We start from the raw sequence: 27,686 nt of genomic DNA, 5'->3' as shown, positions 1-27,686 counted from the left end.
ATTACACTAAAAAAAATTGTAAACAGTGTGTGTATAGTTGTCAAGAGAACGACCTAATTTGCACCTCAAGTCCACCAACTTTAAATTTATGGAGTTGATAGTATAATTTATTTCTCATATTATAAAATATATTCTAGCACCAACTAGGTAATATCTCTCAATTTATTCTCTATTTTATGGTAAAGTGTATGTGAAATAACATTATATAAATAATTATTTAATAGATTATGAAATGCGTTTTATTTATTAATTTATGTTCATAGGAACAGTGTATAGTTGGCAACTTCTATTCTCCACTACCCCAACCCAGGAGTTAGTAACGTACACACTAAGGAACACCTAGCCCTAACAAGTTTCATGGAAAAATCTAAAGGCGATCATTCGAAAAGAGGTCTGCAGTGGTATGTGGGAAAATTATATTACTGGTGGGAAAACAAATTATTTAAACAAAAAATTTATTCTTTAACTTAAAAAAAAAAATTATTTAAAAAAAATTATTTTGAAAAGAAAACTAAACAACGGGAAAGTTTTACCCTAGAACAACATGAACATGGTCTTCCTTGTTAGGATATATGTGATTCAATGTTAGGAACATATGTTACTATTTTTATGTAATTAGCTAATTCTTTGACAAAACACACTTCACTTGTAATTGGGTAGATCTAGGATGTGTTTAATATTTTAAGGAACAAGGTTTCAAGTTCAAATGTTAAAGCCATGCAAATTTGTCCAAGAATCAAGTGAGAAAGTGCTGGATTTTAAAACTCGACAGCTAGCATCTATCGAGGTTTAAAAACTACTGAAGCCCGTGGCTCAACAACTAGCTAGATAGATGGCTATCTATCGAGGTTTATGAAACTCAGTTTTTCAGAGCTGTTTTTCATTCAATCCGTGAGTATGTGTTTAGACTTTCTTTTCTCACAACCCTAAACATATATAAGAATTAGTTTGAGGGCCGTCAAGGGTTACACAGTTATACAAGTGTGAAGCAAAGTCTTATTCATGCAAGTTGTGATCAGAGACAGAATTTACCCTAGTTTATCTTTCTCTTAAAGAAGCTACTGTATTTTTACACTATAGGGTTTTGTGACCAAGGAGTTTCGTGATCTTCATTGTGTGATGAACTAAAGAACTTTGCAGCCAACATCTTTCTCAAATTGGTGATTAAGTTGCATACTAGGATCCGCACATCTATTGGTTAGTCACGTATTGGGAGCCGTGCATTGAAATGAGAGATTGTTACTACAGAACAAGTCCAATCGGGTATTAGGATAAGGGTTCAACTGTAGGTTGGTATAAGGTATTGAGATTCTTTTACTTGTAACCGCTTGTTTTGATAATAGTGGATTCTCGGGAGTGGTGACTTTAAAATCACTCAGTGGGATTTTTGCCATGTAGGTTTTCCCCATTTGAAAACAAATCACCATATCAATTTAATTTTCGCTGCATTTAGTTTAATTGGTGATTTGTTTGTGCTGCCATGCATATTATATGTTAATTTGATTAATTAATCAACTTGACTAATTAATTAGTTAATTTATTACAAGAAGTCAATACGATATTCTTGGCCTATCATTCTTGCATGCGAAGGAGAAAATGATTAACTTCTTGGTTATTGTTGCATTGACTATTTGGTGATAATTATGGACAAAAACTAAAATTAAAAAATTAAAAAAAAAAAATCAAGAAATTGAACGTATATTTTACCTCAAATATATATACTCAAGCTAGATTGTCTCATAAGGGTAGGTGAGCCGTACATACCACATGAATTTGGCAAATCTAGGCCTGCAAAAAAGTCAGCCTGATGGCTAAGTCCCGTAAATATCTTACAAAAGACGTGCATGTAAAATAGAGACATGAATGCCATAACCCTAATGGATAGGTTCCAGTACAGGACCCAATCCTTATCCATAGAAAGGTACGTATGAGCTCTAGACTACGATGATTTTCCATTATCAAAAACTATGGTATACATTAACATGGCAACTGATATTTCCCAGAAATGAAAAAGAAAAAAAATTAAAAAGAAAGGTTTTGCCTATATTCATTAGTAGAACTAAATTCGAAAGGACCAAGAATAAAACAAAAGAAAAAGAAAAGTTTGACCCCAAAAATACTCGATTCAAAACAAATATGATATAACATGGCCTTCTTGCAAAGTTGAAAAAATACTTGTGGCGCGTTGTGGATGAGTCAGTCAAATAATTGTGGATAGGATTAAAAATTATATAAAAAAAAAAAAATTAAGGAATTGAAGAATCAATCATTCAAGGTCGCCAGATAAGATCACATCCAGTGGCGGAGCCAGGAATTTATATTTGGAGGGGCCATGTATAAATTTTTTTTTTTTGTGTGTGTATGAAATGTCAAATAGTAATATACAATATTTTATAACTGAGTATGTATAAACTAAAGTATATTTAATTAAAATTAAGCAATCATGAGACAAAATTAAAAAAAAAATGATTTAATATCTTTAATCAACTATAAAATGGGCAAAGTCGCAAAACATACAATAACATAAAAGCTAAACATCTTTGTTCAAAACTGTAAGAGATCTAAAGTCATCAAGTATTAAATAAAAGACAAACAATCATTTAAATGTCAATACATAAAAAAAAATATAGAATAAACAACAACTAAATACATGAATATATGTATATATATATATTTTGTCTATAATATATTGATTATTATAATAATAAATAATATATTATAAGAAATTTAAAAAAGAAAGCAATGAAAAAAAAAAAAAAAAAAAAAAAAAAAAATACCTGGAGCACGGTGACACAGCACACAAGCTGTCAAGCACAAGCACAAGAAGCTTCACAAAATTGAGTCACAAATTGAGGGGCCCACAGCTGTAGCCTACTGACAATTGTAATAAGAATGGTACAAAATTAGTCACTTTTTATGGCCTCAATTCAACACATATCACGTTTACCCAACAAAAATTGAACACAGTACATATATATTTAACTACTACAATTCTAGAAAGTGCAGAATAAAGAGACAAAACCTTTACCTTTAAACAAAGAGACAAAAATTTTACTTTTAAACAAAGGGATGAGAAGGAAAGATCTAAAATCTGAAAAGATTAAAAAAAGAAAGAAGAAGGGGGCAAAGACAGTGCAGTGGCTGTGGCGAGAAGGACTGAAGGAGGCTGAACCGCTGAAGGAAAAGAGAAAGAACTGAAAGAAGAAAAAGAAGAAGAATGCAAAGCCCAAGTCCTCAACGGAGACAGAGAGAGCGAGAGAGAGAGAGTCACCTGTTGAAAGATTTTTTCTGTTCTGCAACTACAAGACTGCTGCAACTGTGTGGCGGCGTGTGGGAGAGACAAAGTTTCAAACTTTTCAATTTTTTTTGCCGTGTACAAGTAAGACCTAGATACATTGGGATGAAAATTAGAATTTTTTTTCTCCTTTATTTGTTGAGATAATTGTTTTTTTGGCCTAATATGTTGTGGTAATTGTTAATATATCTGTATTCGTTTTAAAGATGCTAAATATGTAATTATTGTAATTTATTTACATGTATTTGTGGATTATATTTTATTGTACTGAAAATTGTATTTATTTTTAGACTTTATATAGGTATATTATCAGGGATGGGGGGGCCAAAATGACAATTATTTAAGAGTCTTCAAATTATTTAAGATATTTTTTAAAAAAAAAAATTATGGGGGCTAAGCGGAAAAATTTTGGGGGGGCCAGGGCCCCCCTCGGTCCTCACGTGGCTCCGCCACTGATCACATCAAAGTAGGTGAGCCGTAAACCACAAGTATTTTCTTAGGGAATCACGAAACTGATTTTCAAATTCCCTATGGGCCTGTTAGAATGGGATTTGGATCCGCTGCAATGTCTTAGATGTTGCCTCCGGTGTAATTACATTACATTTATTCACATTAATTTTTAGGCGGAAAACATCTTTTAGTCCTTATATTTTCAGGCGATTTTCATTTTAGTTCTTATATTTTATTTTTACTGTTTTTAGTTCCTATCTTGAAAAAATTTTCCAGTTTTGGTCCCTGTCGTTACATCAGAAACGAGAAAAGCTGACGTGACAAACGGCAGGAATAAATAATGCTAAATTAATATCGACGTGGCATAAATTAATAATAAAAAATATTTTTTGGCATTAAAAAATGCCACGTCAACATTTAAATTAAAAACAGAATTAAAAACTAAAAATTATATGAATTGAGATCTAAGTGTCTTGAACAAGAACAACAAAAACACAAACCTAGAAATTAAAAAAAAAAAAAAAAATCCCCACCTCTCTTCGCTCTCCGATTCCATCTGTAACCTCAATTTCTCTCCTTTCCTTTCCCTTTTTCTCTCTTCCATTATTTTCAATCCACTCCAATTTCTAATCCTTCGATTTTACTTTTCTTTCGCAAATTCAAAATCCCAAAATTTTTTTTTCCCTAGGGTTTTTAGTTTTTTCTTAATTGGAAAATGGAAGGGAACAAAGACGACGCTTTGAAATGCTTGAGAATCGGTAAACAAGCTATGGAGGCTGGAGATCGAAGCCGAGCCTTGAAATTCATCTCCAAAGCTCGTCGTCTCGATCCCACTCTTCCGGTTGATGATCTCTTATCGGAGATTGAGAAAGAATCCAATGGGCCCGGTGATCCACAACCTCAAGGCTCCTCTAGGCCCACCAATAACGGCACATCGGAGCCATCGAAACCATCCGATCAGCCATCGGTCCGCCACTGAGGTCCGTCTTCATCGTCGGCCTCATCGGCATCCGCGTCGGCCTCATACACGGAGGAGCAAATCGCGATCGTGAGGCAGATTAAGAAGAAGAAAGACTACTATGAGATTTTAGGGGTGGAGAAGAGTTGCATGGTCGAGGATCGCCTGAGATCTACGGATTCGACGATCCAAACCCTGGCTACTCCCAATCTTCGTTCAGCTCCGACGGTCCGGTGCTTCAGCCACCAACCGAAATGGAGCCAGAGTATGGTTTTGCTCTTCGTGAATGGAGGCGGTGAGCATTTCAGTCCTTTTGATTTTTGATTTATTTATTTATTTTTGTGAGACTTGAATTCTCTAATTTGTTGATTTTTCCAAATCTAATTTGTATTTTGTGGCAATCTGCTTAGATTTGTAAATTTTTTTTTCTTTAATTTCTAGGTTTGTGTTCATTTTTATTTATTTTTTTAAATTTCTGGGTTTGTGTTCTTGGATCTGAGATTGTGTTCTTGTTGTTCTTGTTTAAGACACACTTAGATCTCAATACATATGATTTTTAGTTTTTAATTCTGTTTTTAATTTTTTTTATTTAGTTAAAATTAATAAATTAATTTTTTTAATTTAAATGCTGACGTGACATTTTTTAATGCCAAAAAAGTATTTTTTATTATTAATTTATGCTACGTGGATATTAATTTAGCATTATTTATTCCTGCCGTTTGCCATGTCAGCTTTTTCCGTTCCTGATGTAACGACAGGGACCAAAACGGGAAGCGTTTTTCAAGATAGGGACTAAAAGCGGTAAAAATAAAATGTAGGGACTAAAATGAGAATCGCCTAAAAATATAGGGACTAAAAGGTGCTTTTCGCCTAATTTTTATCACTTTCATTTTTTAACTTTTTCAACTTCCTTTAAACTTTTTTTTATTCAATGGTTGAAATTGAAAGTTTCTTTTTTAAACTTTCAATCTCAACCGTGTATTACTATTGCATCGTATTGCACCTGATTTGAATCTGTTAGAATGATCACCACGACCAAGGTTGTCAAAATCGAGATCCTACGTAGGATTTGGGAGGTAGGTAGGATCGTGGATCGTAGGATCGGATCGTGAATCGTAAGATTTTACCTATTTTTAGATTTTAAGCAAAAAACCTATTAATAGTGACTTTGTATGTTATATAATCACTTAAAATATGAATCCATCCATTAAAAAAAAAAAATTGCATCATAAAATGTAATTTGCACTCACTACATCGTTCTTATGTCATTCTAACGAAACAAAATATACTTAACTTTTGACATAATGTATCTAAAAAGTTCAGTACATGTTTAATTAGCAACTAAGTACCAAAATATTTTCTACACATATGGAAAATCTTTTCTAAATTCTAAGTTCCAAATCCAAAATAAGTTAGGCTAGTTAGCATATAAAAACTAGCTAACTGCAAATTTACAATATGTATTCCAAAAGAGAATTCTCAATCTAAGGTAAATTAGCTAATCACAAATATGAAATCCAAAAGAGAATTCTCATTCTAAGGTTCTTCTAATCTAATCATTGTTATTGTCATATCCCATTTCATCATCTAAATATTTTAGGTTTTGTTTTTGAAAATGTTAAAGTTAAGTACTATAGGTTTTTTTGAGATTTTATGTTGACATAGGGGTAAATTTGGGACTTCAATTCATTATTGGGCTTCTGATAACCCGTTGGGCTTGTGAGTTTAGGTGGATTATCTTACCCAAATTAATCCCACTTAAAAAAAAAAAAAAAAAAAAAATCAAGCCAAATGGTAGGATCCCATATGATCTTACGATCCTATGCGATCCTACATGATCCTACCATTTTTGCGATCCTGCTACAATTTTAAACTTTTTGGTGAGGTGGGATCATAAAATCATGTGATTTTACGATCTGGATTGTGATTTTGACAACCATGACCACGACTAAGCTAGTCATTTAAAAATTTTAGATTTTTTTTTTTTTTTTTTTTGTTGAGAAGAGACCTTATTTTATTGGGTCATGCTAATGAGTGCCCTAAGGGCACTCATTAACAATCAATTTTAAGAAAGTTTTGACATCACTTTTATGAGAAATGAAAAAAACTGTCAAAAGATTAATTTTTTTTTTCCCATAAAAGCTTTCTTTAATTGGATTCTTAACCAGTGCCCTAAGGACACTCGTTAATATTTCCCTATTTTATAATCGCATAGTTTATAAATACAACCAAGAGTCAATTATCACCAACCTGTTGTATAGATTCAACTTAAATGGCGATTCATAGTTCCAAGAGGTGGAATGATTAAAAAAAAAAGGAAATTTTTTTAAAAAAAAAAAAATGTCAGGTACTTACTGGTGAATCAGTTTAGAAAAGATGTTATGGAAAAAAAATTTATAAAAAAAATTATTATTATTTTGACAACTCTTTCAATATTTTATAAAAATGATATCAAAAGTTTTTTAAAATGGTTCATTAATAAATGAACTAAGAACATTCGTTAACTAGATTAAAAATAATAATAATAATTTAAAATAAAAAGTCTTCCACTACCTACATTCATTGGCTAGAAATTAAAAATGGCCTTACCTACTTCATCTATGGATTATAACTACTCTAACTGTGAAGTCAGAACAATTAAATTCATATCTAAAGATTCTAAATACCAAGTGAAGCTGTTTCTCTCTCAAAAAAAAGTGAAGCTGTTTCTGTGACAATATAATATATATATATATATATATATATATAATGAAATTGAAACCAAGAAGCACGAGTGGTTAATGGAATATGTATAGTTTTTCATCAAGAAAAGAGAAAAAAGAAAAAAATAATAATAATATGTATAATGTAGTTCATGAAGGTGAAGATAGAACATTAAAAAGTGAACATATGAAGAATTTATCCCCCAACAACAAACCAATATCGAAACAGATCAGTTAATGTGAACTACGTATTTCCTATTGCTGTTGCCTTACAATGGTGTCAAAACTCAAATATATATATATATATATATATATATATTTCTCCTTATATCACGGTTTAATCGCAAGTCAGCAGTTCTTAATTAATCAAAAGTATATATAAAAAAATACATTTGAACTAAGAACAAAGCGATTTCAGTGAAAGTGGAGCACATGAACAGCATTTCCTCAAAACTTATCATCACTAACTTCATGGATATATAACAAATTTTATCATCAGGAATGAGAGAGACAAAGAGATGTGTACTACCAATATTAACAATTTGCTAATTAATTTGCAACCGACTCAACTTATTGTTCAAAAAAAAAAAGGTCTAACCCTACCTACATTCATTATAAACTAGATAAATATTCCTTGTAGAAGAAGTTGTAGTATTAAGTCTCAACAATCTCTTTTACTATTAAAAAAAAAAAAAATGCTAACAAATGCCTTAATGTATTTGTTAATAATCTATTTAAAAAAAATTATAAAAAAAAATTAATATTTTAATAATTTTTTTCATAAAAGTGATGTAAAAGTACTGGTTAACCTTGACTAAAAATAAAAAAATAAAAAAAATAATGTCTCGTCAATCTCTTCTTCTCTTGTATAGAGATTCAAATGGCGATTCACGTACAGTTCCAAGAAACAGAATCATATTAGAAAAATGAAAAGTCTAACTGTACTAGTACTACCTAAATTCATTATAAAGGAATTGAAATTGACCCTGCGTAATGGCGATTGGCAGTTCCAAGAAACAGAATCATAATAGAAAAATAAAAAGTCTAACAGTACTTGTACTACCTAAATTCATTATTATTATTATTATTTTTATTTTTATAAATAGCATACACTAACTTTCATTAATCAGAATGGAAATTCAGATTGGTTACATCAATATGAATTTGGTTCAAGATAATTGGGGGAATATCTTCCACCCATATGATACAATCATTCAACCCCTTGGCATGTTTAGTCAATAGATAGGCTGCAACATTACTGTTTCTACTGATGTGGCCTACCTCCCATGAGTTAAACTGCCTCATCCCCACCTGTATTCCTTCAACCAACAACAGATGAAGAATTTATTCCCAAACAACAAACCAAGATCAAAATAAAAGTCAAAGTGAACTGCTTATTTCCTATTAGTATTGCCTTACAATGGTGTCAATACTCAAATATATATATATATATATATTAGTCGTTAACCCATGCAATGCATGGGAATAGCTACCGGATGAGTTTCAGGGAAAAAAAATTATTTATTAGTTTTTTTGTGGGAATGAATAAGAAACCTAATTATATATATATATATATATATAATATGTTGTAATATATACTAAAAGGTGGCCATTAAAAGGTCATAACTATTCAAATTAGACATACCAAAAGGTGCCTATTGAAAAGTCATAATTTTTCATATTTGATATATATTAAAGGTGCTTATTGGCCAAAAAGGTGCCTATTAAATAAAAATGTATCTATTGACAAAAAATGTGCATATTGAATGAAAATATGCCTATTGAGGGGTTATAATTTTTTGGGTATAAATAGTGGTTCACATTCATTTAGTAACTTCTTCTTAATTTCTTCTCTTTCATATTTCTTAGAAACACAAGAAACCTGTGAATCTTATCCAAAACTTCTAGTTGTAAGTTAATTTTCTTTGTTAAATAGTAAAAATGTCCAAAAATCAAGTCACACCAATGGTGGCAACAATAATATTGAACAATTTCTTTATTTGGTTACTTTTTCTCAACATTTTATCTTTTATCTTTCTTAAAAACATACAAAACATGTGGATTTTTTCCAAAATTTCTATTTGTAAGTCGGTTATTTATTTATTTATTTATTTATTATTATAAATAATGAAATGGTCTAAGAATCAAGCCACACCAACAGTAGCAATAATAATATTAAATGATTTCTTTACACACCTTATGAATCCTATTCTTCTTAGATTTCTGATTCTCTTCCCTACGAATCAAAACAATCCAAAAGTATTTAAATATATTATACCACGAAAACTGATAAAAAATCAACCAAATTCATATAATATATTATAACAATGATTGGTATATATATCATACAATTGCAACAGTTATATAAAAGGTCAATTTAGTGGGCCATTAATAATAACCAAGCATTAATGAAATCTTTCAAAAAGTTTATCAAATAGTGCAATCAGTTATTGCTATATATAAATATATATTGTGTATAGAGAAAAAAATTAAGGTTGAAAACAAAACTCCCTTTACGAGCAAACACGATTTTATTTATGCAAAACGCAATCACCAATAGTAGAACTTATATAATTATCCCAATTCAAACACAAAATAACTTCTCAAAACTTATTTAGTGCACAAACAGAAACTTTCCACAAAAATCACAAAAATAAATTGAGGAAAATTTGTCTTAAGATTGTTAGATATTATTACACAAATATTTGACTTTCTTAATTTTGTGAATAAGATCAATAAACAATATATGCACAAATCTGATCATGTCCAAGGATGCCATGTTTTGATAGTCTTTATATTATCGATGAACACATAAACGTTTATTGGTAATATTAAAGTTTAATGAATCGTGCTTTTGTATTCTTGAAATCCTTTAATATATTTATATATATATATATATATATATATATATATATATGGATTCATATGCATGCGAATCATATAAGCCTTTTAACTAATGCTTTGAAGGTATATCAGTTCAAGTTTTTTTTTGGGCACTGAGAAGTATAACTAATGGACGAAGTGGCCCAAAATATATCTTTTAATGACAGTGCCGACTTTGCTAGTTTTTTTATTAGTGTTGTTCACCGTCAATCTTTATATAGGATTCATGGCCTGACTTCAGTCAGATTAGTTTAGATCCTTAAATTGATAATATATGCATGATGTTACTTTGAGAAATTAACTATGTAAACATTTAAGGAATTCTCTTTTTGGGTTCTGATATAGACGCTCTCATGCTAATGCTAGAATTAGATTGTTAGGGTTTGTGCCCTAAGAGAAATAAAGTAAAACTTACAAACCAAATGAATACATAATGTTTGATATAAAACTAACCAAGATACAATGATCAACAACATGTAGAAGAAGCACTACAATCTCCAGGCACAACAAATAGAATTGTGTCTCTCTCTCTAAAGATTCTTATGAATGAATGAAAAAACTAACTTTTTAAAATGAAATGAGGGATACCTTTTTATAGGCACACTGACACCGGTTCAGAATAGGTGTTGATGATTCCTTGGATATCAGCGGGTTGACAAGACTCGAGCGATGATCTTTGGGCTATCTCCTGTAATACAAAGAACACTGAATCAGAGGGGACCGGTGGTGACCGGCCAAAAATCCTCCGATGATGAAGTTAGTTACTTTTGAACTCTCTGTAAGGAATAAGTATTCTCTCCAGATGAAATTGTCTGAATCCCCTTACCCTTCATCGAAGAAGCCTTATATAGTATGTGTGGAACGATTATCTGTTTAGTAACCGTTCCCAATGTCGAGGAGTCCGAAGAATTGGGGGTAACTTCCATAACTGCTGTGGAAGTTACCTGGGTTGGACGGTCCGATGAACTCGTCCATCCTTAGTAAAGATGGACGAGACCTCCACGATGAGCTCGTCCATCTTTAGTGAAAGATGGACGAGACCATCTTGGAAGGCTTGCCCTGCGTAAATGATGAGTAGATTCCATGAGGTATGGCTCGTCCATATATGGACAAGGTTCGCAAGAACGCTTGGAATTTTCTCCGCCTATTGTAGCTTCTTTCGTTGGACGAGACATATGGATGAGTTATGGACTTGGATTATTTGTGACACCATCAATTGCCCCCTCGTCCATGTGAGTCGTCCAAAGGGTTGGACGTCCTTGGACGTATATAATTGGTTAATAATTACTGCACCACGTGTCATTTTTTTTATTGGCGACTGATTCTGTCGATTTATTTTTCCGAGGTAGATGCCACGTGTCGCTTTCGTATTGGTTGGGTCGTTTCGATTACCCAGGTCAGCATCCTATAAATAGTGAATGCCTCCCTTAACTCTCCTCATTCCAAAGATTTTCTTCCTTGACATCCATCGTCTAGAGCCTCGTCTAGGAGTTCCTCTGCGTCTAGAGTCTTCTTCCGTCTAGAGCCAGGTACTCTTCTTCTCCTCGTCTTTAGGTTTTAAGTTTCTTGTTAGAGATTTCTGTTGCTTCCTCGTCTACTGATAGCCTTAATAAGGCTATAGACGAGTACTGTGAGGATACTAGTGATAGGTCTAGTTCTAGCAGCGCTAGTGATGAGAGTGGAGGAAGCACGGACGAGAATTACTCTTCTGGGGCCCCTGGGTTCCCTATTGAGGTCGTCCAAGAACAGCTTAGGAGAGCTTCTGGCTCTCAAGCTGGTTCTCCGTCCAATCCTACGGACGAGGTAGAAACCGTCTTTAGTTGCGCTGTAGGCGTCCATTCTAAGACGGACGAACAAAGGTTAAGTAGTCTTAAATCCTGGTATCAAATCCCAGACGAGTTTAACCCTAGGCTGCCCGTCCGTGGAGAGTGGTGTTGTGAACCCCGTTTTGGAATAGGCGTCTATGAATCTTACTTCTTAGGTGGCCTTAGGTTTCCTTTAAATGCCTTCGCTAGAGAGTTATTAGTCAAGTTAGGTTTAGGTGTTTGTCAATTCAATCCTAATGCATGGAGATTAATTATCTCCATGCAAATTTTATGGAGGGAAGTTTTTGGTGGGGACCATCCTCTTACAGTGGACGAGTTCCTTTATTGTTATAAACCTTCTGCCATAAGTCAATCTGAGGGTTTTTATCAATTTACTGCTAGGGGGAATGATTGTAGGTTGATTAAGTCCCTAGCTTCGTCTGATAGGAAGTGGAAGACGGAGTTCATTTTTGTTTCAGGCTTCTGGGCAGGGAACCCTGTGGACGTTGGCAGGGATCCCTTTCCCCCTTACACTGGGGACCTAGGGAACCTTCGTCCAGAAGGTACGTCCCTTCCTCTTGTTTATTTTTATTCTTACTTCTATTTGGTACATTTACAATTTCTAACCTTTGTTTGTTCATTGTGTTGTAGCTGCCAAACGTCCGTCCTTGAGCAAATTTCACCGTGACCGCGTCCACAGGGCTCGTCTACATACAGACAGGAGCTTTCGTTCTCTTGTCACGCTTAGACGTCTAGCCAAGTGGGGTTTAGGTCCTGAGCCTTCAGACGAAGCTATCGCCCACGAAGTTACTGTGCGAAAAAGTAAGTTTTTAGCTAAACCTCCTTTTCTTTTTCTTTTTTATGTATGCATTCCTAATTTGTTCATCTCGTCTTAGGAATGTCAACAATGAAAGAGAACAAAGGGAAGGAAATTGCAGGAGAGGGGAAACGTCCTGAGGGTCAGGCCCAGGATCGTCCTGAGGGTCAGACACGTCCAACGGCTGGGGACAAAAGGAAGTTCTTGCCAAAGAACATTGACTTGGAAGGGCTCCCCAGTCGTAGAGACAAAAGGGTTAAACAAGGCTCGACCAAGGTGGTCAAGTCCAAACCTCCTCAGTCTTAGCCTGCCGTCCAGATAGTCGATGTGGACTCGTCCATTCCAGTTGAGTCCACTCCGTCCAAGACTCCGCCCAAAACTCCTTTGGCCAAGTCTACTATGCCTGGCTCATCCCAGCCTTCTACGAACATCATTGAGAACAAAGACCTGGCTTGGGAACGTTTCCAGATAGCCGTCCAGGACGAGGATATAAACATGTGCTATAACATGGGCTTGAAGGAATTTGAGCATTCAGGCGTCCATGACCTCTTCAAGGTATGTCAGTATCTCTCGTCCTTGTTCAGTTAGCAACTTTTCCTCATTTAATCATTCTATGTTGCTTTGTCTATTCATAGGCCATGTCAAAGTTTATAGCAGCGTCTAGACAAGCAACAGAGCTGGAAAAGACGAGAGTCTTGTTGGAGACGAGGATTCAGCAGGTGAATGCTGACTGTAAAAAATGGGCTGGGGCTGCTGAAAAAGCTAAGGACGAGGTCAAAGAACGTAACAAGCTGATTGAGGAGCTAAGGACTAATGCATTGGAGAAGGATACGCGCATTGATCACTTGCAGAAGATGAACGATGAATTGAATGCTCGTCTCTCCAAGGCAAAAGAGGACGCTGTGGCTGAGTTTAAGTCGTCCAAAGCGTATACAGACACTTTGGATCGCAATTATGCAGCTGGTTTTGAAGATTTCAAAATGGACGCTATTGAGAACTTCCCTGAAGTTGACTTTAGCGCAATCAAGCTTAACCTTGCTGCTGCCACAAGCTCTCTTCTCCAGACCGGCTCTGATGACGTCAACGTGGAAGACGACGCTAGTACTCAGCCTCAGGACGAGCCTGTTGTGAATGCTCCCCCTTCTTAGGATGAGACTTTTAACCTTAGTGGCCTTTGTTTTTTATTTTGCTTGGTTTTATATTTGGTCCTTTGTTTTTGGACCTTCTTTATGTAACAAGAATACATTATACTCGTCCATGGTTTTAGGACGGGTTTTTTAAGTAAACTATTTCTGCTTTTCAAACTAATCAAGGGTTTTTGGACGTAGGATGTCCACCCTTTGAATGAAGTTTTATTTTCTTTGCATGGACAAGTGATTTCATTTTCTTTGCATGGACGAATGCTGCTAAGCTATTTTAACTCCAGCTTTAGCTCGTCCATGTCGAGAATACATATTTTTCATGTAGTCTAACTCGTCTTAGCAGGTAGTATTTTTAATTAGCTTGATTCGTCTTAAGACTTGCAAACTAATTTTACATACCATCTTACTTATTTTGCCAACTTTTTCTCTCGTCCAGAGTTTGGATTGTTTTAGTTGGCTCCGCCTCGTCCATGAGTTGGACGAGTGTGGATGTGGTTTTTCCTTACTTTATTCAAGAAAATTTAGACGTTACATCTTTGCGTCCAGAGATTTTGTTCGTCTTGGATCTTTCAACCCTCTTGAGGATTGACTTGGACGACAATATCATGGAGAAAATTCACACAACATTTTGTACATAACATAAATATTGTTTACAGACAAGGCACATGCACACTGATGCCTTTTTATTTAATAAATACATACTTCATGACTTCGTCCATAACCATAACACAACTATAATAAGTAATAAGATCGTTGTTTCAAACTCCACACACAAGCAACACCAAACATAGTAGTATCAAACACAAACAACATCATACATAGTAGTACGTTAGTAGACAGATAAGACCCAGTCTCGTCCATAGGTTCACTCTTACTGGTAGTACCTCCTCAGGTGCTCCACATTCCAAGGATGTTCCAAATTTCTCCCATCCAGGGCCTCCAGGTAGTAGGATCCTTGCCTTTTACAGTTGATAACTCTATAGGGTCCTTCCCAGTTTGGGCCCAACTTCCCATGTGCTGGGTTCTTGGTTGACAAAGAGACCTTTCTCAGGACGAGATCTCCTATGTTGAAACGCCTAGGCTTCACCATCGCATCATACTGCCTAGCCATGAGGTTCTTATACTTTGCTGCCCTGTGTTCTGCGTTTGCCCTTACCTCGTCTATTAGATCGAGGTTCAGACGAAGCTGGTCCTCATTATCCTTGTCTTGATACATCATCACCCTGTGATTAGTCATATGTACTTCTGCAGGTATGACTGCATCGCTTCCATAAGCTAGCTTGAAAGGAGTCTCCCTTGTAGGGGTCCTCACTGTGGTCCTGTATGCCCATAAAACTCCTGGTAATTCATCTGGCCATACTCCCTTTGCCCCCTCAAGCCGAGTCTTGATGATTTTCAACAAGGATCGGTTTGCAACTTCAGCCTGGCCGTTGGCTTGGGGGTGTGCAGGCGAGGAGTAATAGTTCTGAATTCCAAAGTGTAAGCAAAAGTCCTTGAAGAGTGCATTGTCAAATTGTCGTCCGTTGTCAGACACCAATACCTTCGGCACTCTAAATCTGCATACAATGTTCTTCCACACGAAGTTTTTCACATTCTGTTGTGTGATATTTGCCAACGGTTCTGCCTCCACCCATTTGGTGAAGTAATCGATGCCCACCACTAAAAACTTCATCTGCCTTATTCCCAAAGGGAAATGACCCAAAATGTCCAGTCCCCATTGTGCGAAGGGCCACGGTGCCACCATTGGGGTGAGGTATTCCGATAGTTGCCTGGGGACGTTGCTAAATCGCTGGCACTGGTCGCAGACCTTAACGTATGCTTTAACATCAGCTTGCATGTTCGGCTAGTAATACCTTGCACGGACGACCTTGTGGACAAGTGATCTGGCTCCTGAGTGATTGCCACATGCCCCTTCATGAACTTCTCTCAGCACGTAGTTTGCTTCGTCCGGAGCTAAGCATCTAAGGTAAGGTTGAGAGAAACCTCTCTTGTATAGCACTTCATTCATAAGGACGTATCTAGCTGATCTCACCCTCACCTTTCTGGCCTCGTCCTTCTCTTCTGGTAGTCGTCCGTCTTTCAAGTATGATATAATGGGAGTCATCCAATTTTCTCTGTTATCCACCTGTTGTACTTCCTGGACATCTATACTTGGCATATATTGAACTTCATCTAACTTCTCTAATGATTCATCTGCTGAGGCTTCTTTTGGTATAGTATCAGCTTCCACGTTCTCCTCCCTTGGGATTTGAACGAAGTCAGCTTTTTCAAACCTTTTCACAAGGCGCATCACCCTACCAAGGTATTTCTTCATTCATTCTTCCTTCGCTTCATACATCCCATTCACTTGCCCCATGATCAGTTGGGAATCCCCCATGACACATATGGACTTGGCTTCCATGGACTTAGCCAATTCTAGCCCTTTGAAGAGGGCTTCATATTCGACTTCATTGTTAGTCGCTTGGTACTGTAGACGGACTTTATGTTTCAGTTTATCTCCCTCTGGGGATTGCAGGACCACACCAATTCCTCCTGCATGCCGTGTAGACGAACCATCCACCTGGACGATCCATCTCTTACTGTCTTCTGTCTCATTATGACTTGGGGTAAACTCCGCAATAAAATCTGCTAGGGCTTGAGCTTTTATGGCATGCCTTGGTTGATACCTGATATCGAACTCACTTAGCTCCACAGCCCACTGGATTAATTGTCCTGCAGCTTCCAGTCTATTCATTGCCTTCTTGAGCGGATGATCTATCATAACATTAATGACATGTGCTTGGAAATAATGCCTCAGCTTCCTTGAAGCTGTGATTAGTGCGAAGGCCAATTTCTCCATTTGTGGATACCGTCCTTCCGCTCCTTTCAATGCCTTGCTTGTATAGTACACAGGTCTTTGCACTTTATCTTCCTCTCTTATTAATGCTGAGCTCACGGCATGCGGGGTTACCGCTAAGTATAAATATAATTCCTCTCCTTCCACTGATGGACTTAGCAGCGGTGCCATGGTAAGGTATACCTTCAAATCTTCGAAAGCTCTCTGACACTCGTCGGTCCATTCGAATGCTTTTTTGAGAACCTTAAAAAATGGCAAACATTTATCAGTAGTTTTAGAGACAAACCTGTTAAGCGCAGCAACTCGTCCAGTGAGGGATTGGATTTCCTTGGTATTTTGCGGTGGCTTCATGTCCAATATTGCTTGAATTTTATCTGGATTCACTTCAATTCCCCTGTGGGATACCATAAAGCCAAGGAATTTCCCTGATGATACTCCAAAGGCACATTTGCTAGGATTCAGCTTCATGTGATACTGCCTTAATGTTTCAAATGTCTCCTGCAAGTCGTCTAGATGCCTTCCTTCATCCTGACTTTTCACCAGCATGTCATCTACATAGACTTCCACATTCCGCCCAATCTGCGAACGAAACATGTGGTTGACCAACCTCTGATATGTCGCCCCTGCGTTCTTTAAACCAAACGGCATCACCTTATAGCAGAATAAGCCTTGATTGGTGACAAAAGATGTCTTCTCTTGGTCAGCCTCGTTCATTCTTATCTGATTGTATCCTGAAAAGGCATCCATGAAGCTAACCTCTGATATGTCGCCCCTGCGTTCTTTAAACCAAACGGCATCACCTTATAGCAGAATAAGCCTTGACTGGTGACAAAAGATGTCTTCTCTTGGTCAGCCTCGTCCATTCTTATCTGATTGTATCCTGAAAAGGCATCCATGAAGCTAAGCAATTTGTGGCCTGCAATTGAGTCTACTAACTGGTCAATGCGCGGTAGCGGATAACTATCCTTGGGGCAAGCCTTGTTCAGATCAGTGAAGTCCACGCACATTCTCCACTTGCCATTTGCTTTTTTGACCATTACTACATTGGCCAACCAATCTGGGTAGTACACTTCCCGAATGAACTTTGCTACCATCAGCTTTTGGACCTCGTCCTTGATTGCACTATCTCTCTCAGGAGCAAACACCCTCTTCTTTTGCCGCACAGGCTTGGAGGAAGGACATACATTCAAACGGTGGGTAATGACACTAGGGTCTATACCCGGCATATCCTCATGACTCCACGCAAACACATCGATGTTTTTCTTCGAAAATTGGACGAGGTCCTTTTTAATCTTCTCTTCTAAATCTGCTCCAACCCTGGTACACCTCTCAGGGTTATCTTCATCTAAGGAAATATCTTCCAATGCTTCAGTAGGCTCTGTTACAACCTTCTTTTCTTCAATATTCATTGCTTGAACTTGTTCATCCATGGCCAGCATGGCCAAGTAACATTCTCTTGCTGCCAGTTGGTCACCTTGTACCTGTCCTACCCCATGTTCTGTTGGAAACTTGACTGATAAGTGGTAAGTAGAGGTAACGGCTTTCCAACTATTCAAAGTTGGTCTCCCAATTATGGCATTGTAGGAGGATGGACAATCTACCACAAGGAAGTTCACATCCTTGGTGATTTGTCGTGGATATGCCCCCACTACCACGGATAAGGAAATGGTACCCACTGGTTGCACCTTCATCCCACCAAAACCTACTTGGGGGAAGTTCACTGGACGGAGCTGGTCTCGTCCTAATCTCATCTGCTGAAAAACTGGATAATATAAAATGTCTGCTGAGCTTCCATTGTCCACAAGCACTCTTCTAGTTGTGTAGTTTGCAATTAGTAAGGAGATGACGAGAGCATCATCATGAGGGTGATGAATTCTATCAGCATCCTCGTCCGTGAAAGTGATTGCCCGCTCGTCCGTAGACCTTACTCTCGGTGATCGTCCAGAAAGCTGGACGCTTTGTACTACCTTCAAGTATGCTTTCTTGGACTTGGACGACTGGCCAGTTGAACTTCCCCCAATGATGACTCTTATCTCCCCGAGTGGTGGTCGCGATGATTCTTCCATCTTTCCCTTATGTTTCTCGTCCCTCTGGTCTTTTCCAAGAAAACCCCTCAACTTCCCTTGCCTTATGAGATTTTCAATTTGTTGCTTTAAGTCAAAACACTCGTCTGTGTCATGACCATGATCCCTATGGAAGCGACAATACTTGTTCCTGTTGCGCTTGTTGGGATCCCCCTTCATTTTCTCCGGTCATTTCAGGGAAGGATCATCCTTGATTTGCATAAGGACTTGCTCAAGCGGGGCGTTTAAAGGGGTATATTGCTGGTTCCGTACTGAAGGGCCTGGCTTCTTACTTTCTCGGTCTCTCCTTTCCTCCGTCCGTCCCTTCTTTGGACGAGTACCTTACTCGTGATGACGACTAGGATTTGCGTCCATTCTCTCAGACCTCTTCCTCTTCTTAGCAATGATTGCATCTTCTGCATTCATAAAATTCTGAGCCGAATGGACGAGTTCGGCCATGGACTAGGGCTCTTTTTCATAGAGCTTGTGTATAAACAGATCCGAATTCACCCCGTTATGGAAGGCTGCCAGTAGAAGCTTATCATCTGCTTCATCCACACTAAGAGCTTCTCTGTTGAAACGGGTGATAAATGACCTAAGGCTCTCGTTCTCTCCCTGCTCTATTGTCAACAAACTGGACGAGGAACGCTTGTGCCTTTGTCCCCCAATGAAATTGTTAACAAACAACTTGCTCAACTCTTCAAAAGAACTCACCGAATTTGGAGGTATTTTGCTAAACCAAACTTGCATTGAACCCTTAAGGGTGGTAGGGAAGGATCTACACATTATCTCATCAGGCACCCCTTGAAGATGCATGGTGGTCTTGAAAGTGGCTATGTGATCAAACGGGTCACGTGTTCCATCATATGAATCCAGAGAAGGCAACTTGAACTTTGATGGTAGGGGGTGACCGTTGATGGAAGCCGTAAAGGGAGAATCAGTCCTGTGAACCAAATCTTCTATCGGATTCGCCCTTTTCATATTCTCCTTCATTTCCTCCATAACTCTCTTCATTTGGTCCATTTCTTCCTTCAAGTGTGGTACCGTTCGTGAAGTGGTGCCTCTAAACTAACTTCCAACTTCGGTATTCTCTCTTCTGCCATGACTCTGTGTTTGTCCTCCTTCACGTTCTTCATGTGTTTGCCTCCTCATATTAATCTCCATTCGTAATTCTTGGTTTTGGTGAGTCAACTCCACCATAGCGTCTGCCATAGATTGTGCATGTTGGGCAGATGACTGCATGACCGGTGCAGACTGGCGATCGCGCTGCGGGTTGCTGCTTCCCTAATGGCCTAGGCTAGTAGCCCTTGATCTAGTCCGAACCATCAACCCTTTGTCACGGAGAAGTAAACTGTGAAACAATCTCTTTCCCACAGACGGCGCCAACTGATGATTCCTTGGATATCAGCGGGTTGACAAGACTCGAGCGATGATCTTTGGGCTATCTCCTGTAATACAAAGAACACTGAATCAGAGGGGACCGGTGGTGACCGGCCAAAAATCCTCCGATGATGAAATTAGTTACTTTTGAACTCTCTGTAAGGAATAAGTATTCTCTCCAAATGAAATTGTCTGAATCCCCTTACCCTTCATCGAAGAAGCCTTATATAGTATGTGTGGAACGGTTATCTGTTTAGTAACCGTTCCCAATGTCGAGGAGTCCGGAGAATTGGGGGTAACTTCCATAACCGTTGTGGAAGTTACCTGGGTTGGACGGTCCGATGAACTCGTCCATCCTTAGTAAAGATGGACGAGACCTCCACGATGAGCTCGTCTATCTTTAGTGAAAGATGGACGAGACCATCTTGGAAGGCTTGCCCTGCGTAAATGATGAGTAGATTCCATGAGGTATTGCTCGTCCATATATGGACGAGGTTCGCCAGAACGCTTGGAATTTTCTCCGCCTATTGTAGCTTCTTTCATTGGACGAGACATATGGACGAGTTATGGACTTGGATTATTTGTGACACTATCAGGTGTAATTGTGAATAGACATATTAAAAAGATACAATTGTTCAGTGTTTTTAAATGTATGTGTAGTATAAATTTGTGTAGCCACATGGCACAATAAAAAGTGGTCAACAAAAAGTCAAACGTTTTGACTATTAGTTATTATATAGATATAGATATAGATATAGATATATATATATATATATATAGATATATATATATATATATATATTTATATATCTTTATCCTTATTTCACAGTCGAATTGCATGTCAACAGATCTTAATTAATCAACAAAATAAATATATTTGAATGAAGATCAAAGCAATTAATTCAGCGAGAGTGGGGCACATGCACAGACAGCATTACCTCAAACTTATCATCAATACCTCTATTGTCATGGATAACATATTTTATCATAATAAGAGAGAGAGAGAGATATGTTTAACACCAATATTAACAATTTGTTAATTATTACTGTGCACCCTTAGTGTGATGGTTACTCTATAAATATAAGTACTTGTAGGGTGTGGTGGTTAAGGGTCGGAATTCAAATCTCCATAAGAAAAAAACGATTTGCTAATTTGCAATTGACTCAACTTATGTACTAGTGTTTGCATTTTGATTTTTACAAATTCAGCCTCAGCACTCCCTCACATCAATCACTTTCATCAAAATAATATTATAATAAAAGAGCAAGAAATATCCACCCCAGCATACGGAAAATTCTAAGTTTATTTGTGTGAATTTTAGTTAGTTCAAACGGTAAAAATTAAATTATTTTTATAATAATAAATGGATCCCACATTAGTTGGGGTAATTACAACCTTAAATTATGCCACAAATTACACTTTGCGTCCTAAACTTTCAGAACACACAATTAGCACCTTAAACTATAACTTGTTTTATACTTTGCAAATCGCTATATTCTGCTATTATCTTGAATGAAAAATCAAGGTTTAGGATGTAAAGTGTAAGTGAAAGTATATTTTAGGGTGGTAAAATGTGAGGATATGCAATTGAGTTTTTTCACATGATGTTGTCTAAGATAACAGAAAAATTGATAGCGAAGTGCAAAGTGTAACATAAGTTATAGTTTAGGGTGCTAATCATGCATTCTAAAAGTTTATAGTGCAAATTGTAATTTGAGTTATCGTTCAGGGTAGTAAAGTGTAACTTCTCCCACATTAGCTTCTTCATTGATGGATGTGTGTACTTGTGAGATGTAGGGCTCAATGAAATATATCTACAAAATTGCTAACTAAATAATTTTGTTATGTGCCAATTCCTTGTGGAGTGCTTCAAAGGAACCATCCTAGCTAATTTGATAAATAGACAATTTCAAGAGAGTTTATACTTCCAAAGTGAAATTTCACTCAATAACAATATTTTCTAATCTTCTTTTTTATTCATCATTAAGCCTTATAAACAGATGACGACTTTAGAAGATGAACATAAATCAAAATTCAAAAGAAACCCATTTTTTATCTATTACAAGTACATTGGATTTATTTAAAAACTAATATAACAATATAATTTATCCCATCCTTATCTATTTACCCATCATTTAAGAAAGTACAACTTTGAAAAATGATAAAAATTGATAAGATAAAAAGCACATACCAAATATCATGGAAATTGAAGAATTAATACGAATAGAGGAAAAATTAAAATTCTGGGGGCAGGAAGCATATCATGTAAGGCCAATTTTTTAGTATACTACTTGAAGGCCGTCATGAGTTTAAACAATATACTGTATACTTTTATTGGGCAATAATAATTTCTGTTACATAGATTGAACAAAAGAAGTGCATTAAAAAAAATCTTAAGAAAAAATTAATGGTAAACTTGTTACTAAAAGCAGTACATATGGAAATTAAATAAAGAATCTTTCTTTTCTTTTCTTTTTTTGAGAAAAAAGTATCCACTTGGTATAACTACGAATTCCATTACCTAATATTTATTTTATAGAACATGGATTATATATATTTGTAACCAAATGCTATAACTCAAACTATAAAAAAAAATAAAAATAAAAATTAACATGACTACATATTTTAAAAAATTATCTGTTGGATTATATGTTTTTTACATTCTTAACACGGATTCTAATTTTATTTACTATACAATCCATAAATTTATGTGGTACAGTTCTGTTCTGCAGCTTTTGCCCTCCCACCAAAAAAATCCATAAACGTATTTTTTAAGTATAATGTTTTATTACAAAATCTTGAAATTTAAACATTTTGATTAATGACATAACCATTAATTTTTTATGCTCTGCAAATTTTGGAAGCATAGAAGATATAAGAAGAAAATGTAATCCAATGATTGATTTTTCAAAATTCAAATCCAATAAAAAGATATTGGGGGGAGTTAAAGTCATTGACTACAAACTAGTTTGTAGCCAAACTTTGTCCTACCTTAAATAGTCTTCTATCATATAAAAAATTAGTAGAAAATGAAGGCACTCTAAACAAATAATAAGAAAGCATCAAAGTAATGCTTGACAAAAAGAATCTTGTAAAAGAACTCATCGTTGACAAATGAATCAAATAAAAATTCAGAAATAAAAACTTATTCATAGAAGATTTGAAATATATTGGATAAGAATGGGGGAATTACAGTTACTTTAGAACTGATTGTTATTCATTAAAATTAAAATTGTACTTGGACTTATTATTAAACATCATACCTATACTATCTAATTCTCTATTTCATATGAAACACAGTCAAAAACTAATCCAATAAGTATTAATTAGGATTATGTTAAGCTTGTGTTTTGATTAAGTCTACTTGCGTTTTTTACTCTTAAAAAATGCTGTGACAGTTGATAATTGTATGGTGTAGGCATAAGGTTTTTATAAGAAGTCTTTATACAATTGAAATCTTAATCTCAATATCATAAGCGAAAATTATACCGATAATATGACAATGTTAAGATTTTTCTATTTTGAGCGTTAAGAATAATATATATATATATATATATATATTTATATATATTCATTATGTTAATTTCTTTTTAAATTGACTTAAAGTGATAACACAAAACATAATCCCTATTTCACTAGCAAGCTATCTGACTCATTTAAAGTTTCTCATGGCTAATAAAAAGTTAATATTAAACTATTATTAAAAGATTTACCCATGGCAATTAGGTAGGGTATCCACTTGGTGTAACCGAGCCTGTGTAATGTGATGCACAGATTAATTAAATAATTTGTGTATAAAAGAACAAAATATTTTACAAATATTATTGAGAATATCATAATAATTAGTAGCCATGTAATGTGCAAGTTTTATTATAAGAAAAAACAAGATTATGACAATTGATTAAACTAATTAAAAGAAGTATTAAAGTTTATTTTATATATCTTGGAATTTTTGGTAATAGAGTTGCAGTTGAAGTAGAGTTTTAAATTTCTTGAAACTTAGATATTATTAGAGTCTTATTTAAATTAATTTATCCTAATCATTAATAAGATAAATAGAATTTTAGTATGTGGGAAAACTATGTAACAAGCATTTAATGGTAGTAAAACATATTGTATTAAGTACTTGTTTGGAATAATTTATTCTTTATCTTTTGAAAATAAAAAAAATAATTAAACACTTTATTTTGAAAAGAAAACTAAACAACAAGAAAGTTTTACTTGAAAACAACGTGAACATGGTGTTGATGCGAAGGAGAAAATGATTAATGTCTTGGGTGTTGATGCATTGATTGTTTGTGATGTAAAACAGATAGTACATGCGTTTTAGGAGCAACAGAGGCACCTAAAGCTACAACGCAAGATCAAAGGGGGTGAATAGTGATCATCAGGGCGACAGTGTCGGAATTGCATGAAATTTGGCAAGTTAAAGGGAAACGACATTCTAATCCAGACTCAAGATTTTGAGCATTGCTTAAATTTAGGCAAATTCTTTCGCTAAGACCCTGAAAATAGTGTTTTTACTATTTATAGTAATATATGTTTTTCCTTAATAAATTTTAGTTTAAAAACCAGAATAAGGTCCCGTTTATTTTGGGATAACCCTTAAGATAAGTAATTTATGATTTTGCATTTAACTCAATATTTCCATTTTTGGTAAATTTTAGTATTTTGTCACTTAATCGCATAATTAGTACAAATCAGGGTTTCAGACGTTTCCTAATCATCCTAGGATTTTACTTTCTTAGTATTTATATACTTTGTAGTCGTAAAAAACAAATCAAATTATTATTAATAAAATACATATTTTTTGTCGAATTATTTTTTTAGTGAGTTCCAGTCTATCACCTTGTGAATTCAAGAATCCCCCATGGATTTAAGATTTACTACTCAGAAACTAACAGTTTAATTTCTATCTATCAAATAGAGTATCATATGTGTTTTCTTTAGATTTCCGCGACATCAATTTGATGATAATTATGGAAAAAACCAAAAACTAAAAAGACTCAAGCAATTGAATATATAATTTACCTCAAATAAATAAATAAATATATATATATATATATATATATATATATATATATATTCAAGCTAGATCGTATCATAAGGGTAGATGAGCCGTATACCACATATACTTGGCAAATCTGTGGATAGAGATTCGTGCAAAACCTCTCAAGGCCTGCAAAAAAGTCAACACGATGACTAAGTCTAAGTCCCGTAAATATCTTACAAAAGACGTGCATGTAAAATAGAGACATGAATGCCGTAACCCTAATGGATAGGATCCAGTACAGGACCCAATCCTTACCCATACAAAGGTATGAGCTCTAGACTAAGATGATTTTCCATTATCAAAACCTATGGTATACATTAACATGGCAACTGATATTTCCAAGAGAAGAAAAAAAAATTATAAAAAAAAGAAAGGTTTTGTCTATATTCATTAGTAAAACTAGATTTGAAAGGACCAAGAAAAAAACAAAAGAAAAAGAAAAGTTTGACCCTAAAAATACTCGATTCAAAACAAATGTGATATAACATGGCCTTCTTGCAAAGTTGAAAAAAAATATTATGGCGCGTCGTGGATGAGTCAGTCAAATAATTGTGAATAGGATTACAAATTTATAATAAAAAAAAATTAAGGAATTGAATAATCAATCATTCGAGGCCCGATGAGATCACATCAAAGTAGGTGAGCCGTAAACCACAAGTATTTTCGTAGAGAATTACGAAACTGATTTTTAAATTCCCTATGGGCCTGTTAGAATGATCACCACGACTAAGCTAGTCATTAAAAAAAATTAGATCTTATTTTATAATCGTATAAGTACAACCAAGCAATCTATGCAACCCCTGAATAGTAGTTCTAAACTTGATAAATATTCCTTGTAGAGGTTGTACTATCAATTATCACCAACCTGTTGTATAGAGTCAACTTAAATGGCAATTCATAGTTCCAAGAGGCGGAATGATTAAAAAAAAAAAGGAAAAAAATTAAACAAATGTCAGGTACTTACTGGTGAATCAGTTTAGAAAAGATGTTATGGAATTTTTTTTTTTTTTAATTATTATTATTTTGATAACTCTTTCTATTTTTTTTATAAAAGTGGTAATGTGTTAACTAGATCTACAAAAATAATAATAAAATAAAATAAAAAGTCTACCACTACCTGCGTTCATTGGCTAGAAATTAAAAATGGCCTTGCCTACTTCATACTACTATGGATAATAACTACTCTAACCGTGAAGTCAGACCAATTAAATTCATATCTAAAGATTCTAAATACCAAGTGAAGCTGTTTCTGCGACAATATAATATATATATATATATATATATAATGAAATTGAAAGCATGAAGCACGAACTGGTTAATGGAACATGTATAGTTTTTCATCAAGAAAAGAGAAAAAAAGAAAAGAAAAGAAAAGAAAAGAAATAATAATAATAATAATAATAATAATATGTATAATGTAGTTCATGAAGGTGAAGATAGAACATTAAAAAGTGAAAAATATGAAGAATTTATGCCCCAACAACAAACCAAAATCGAAACAGATCAGTTAAAGCAGTTAACTACGTATTTCCTATTACTGTTGCCTTACAATGGAGTCAATACTCACATATATATATATATATATATATATATAGGGGCGGAGCCAGGAATTTTTGTTTGGAGAGATCAAGTTGCAACTCTAATATATTTATCAAGACAACCCCACATACACATATACATACGCTTTTTTATTATATACACACTTTTTTTTATTTGATAAGTTATATACACACACACCAAAAAACAACAAAAAGAGTTTAGTAATTTCAATCAAAATTATGTTTGGTGGCGATCTTACATAAAATAAAATTCATTTTTACTATTTTTATAGTGAAATTCTTAAAAAATTTCATTTTTAATACAAATTATCAAATTTTATACTAAAGTAAGTAAAAAAATTTTCCAATTGAACTAATGAAATTTCAAAAATATGAATGATCCAAAACTTGGAGGAATAAGTTAGGTTTCAAACATATTTGAAGTTATCTTGCTTTAACCTATTATGTAGTAATTAAAGAGATATTTCATGTATAGTTTTAGTGACATTATTTTTTTAATGAGTCAATGACTTGTTAATTACTACATAACTGGTTGAAAAAGATATAGATTCAAATATATTTAGTGTCAAATTTTATCAAATATTTAACAGATATAAGAGCATATTTTACAATAAAAAATAGAATTATGAAAAATAATATTATGTTTCTATAATTATTAAATCAATTTTTTTTAAGAGCATTATTGGGCTAAATCAAATATATATATATATATATATATTTATTTATTTATTTATACGAAAGG

The sequence above is a fragment of the Quercus lobata genome, chromosome 12, assembly GCF_001633185.2.
Source record: "Quercus lobata isolate SW786 chromosome 12, ValleyOak3.0 Primary Assembly, whole genome shotgun sequence".
Classification (NCBI taxonomy): domain Eukaryota; kingdom Viridiplantae; phylum Streptophyta; class Magnoliopsida; order Fagales; family Fagaceae; genus Quercus; species Quercus lobata.
This window is presented reverse-complemented; position numbering follows the sequence as displayed.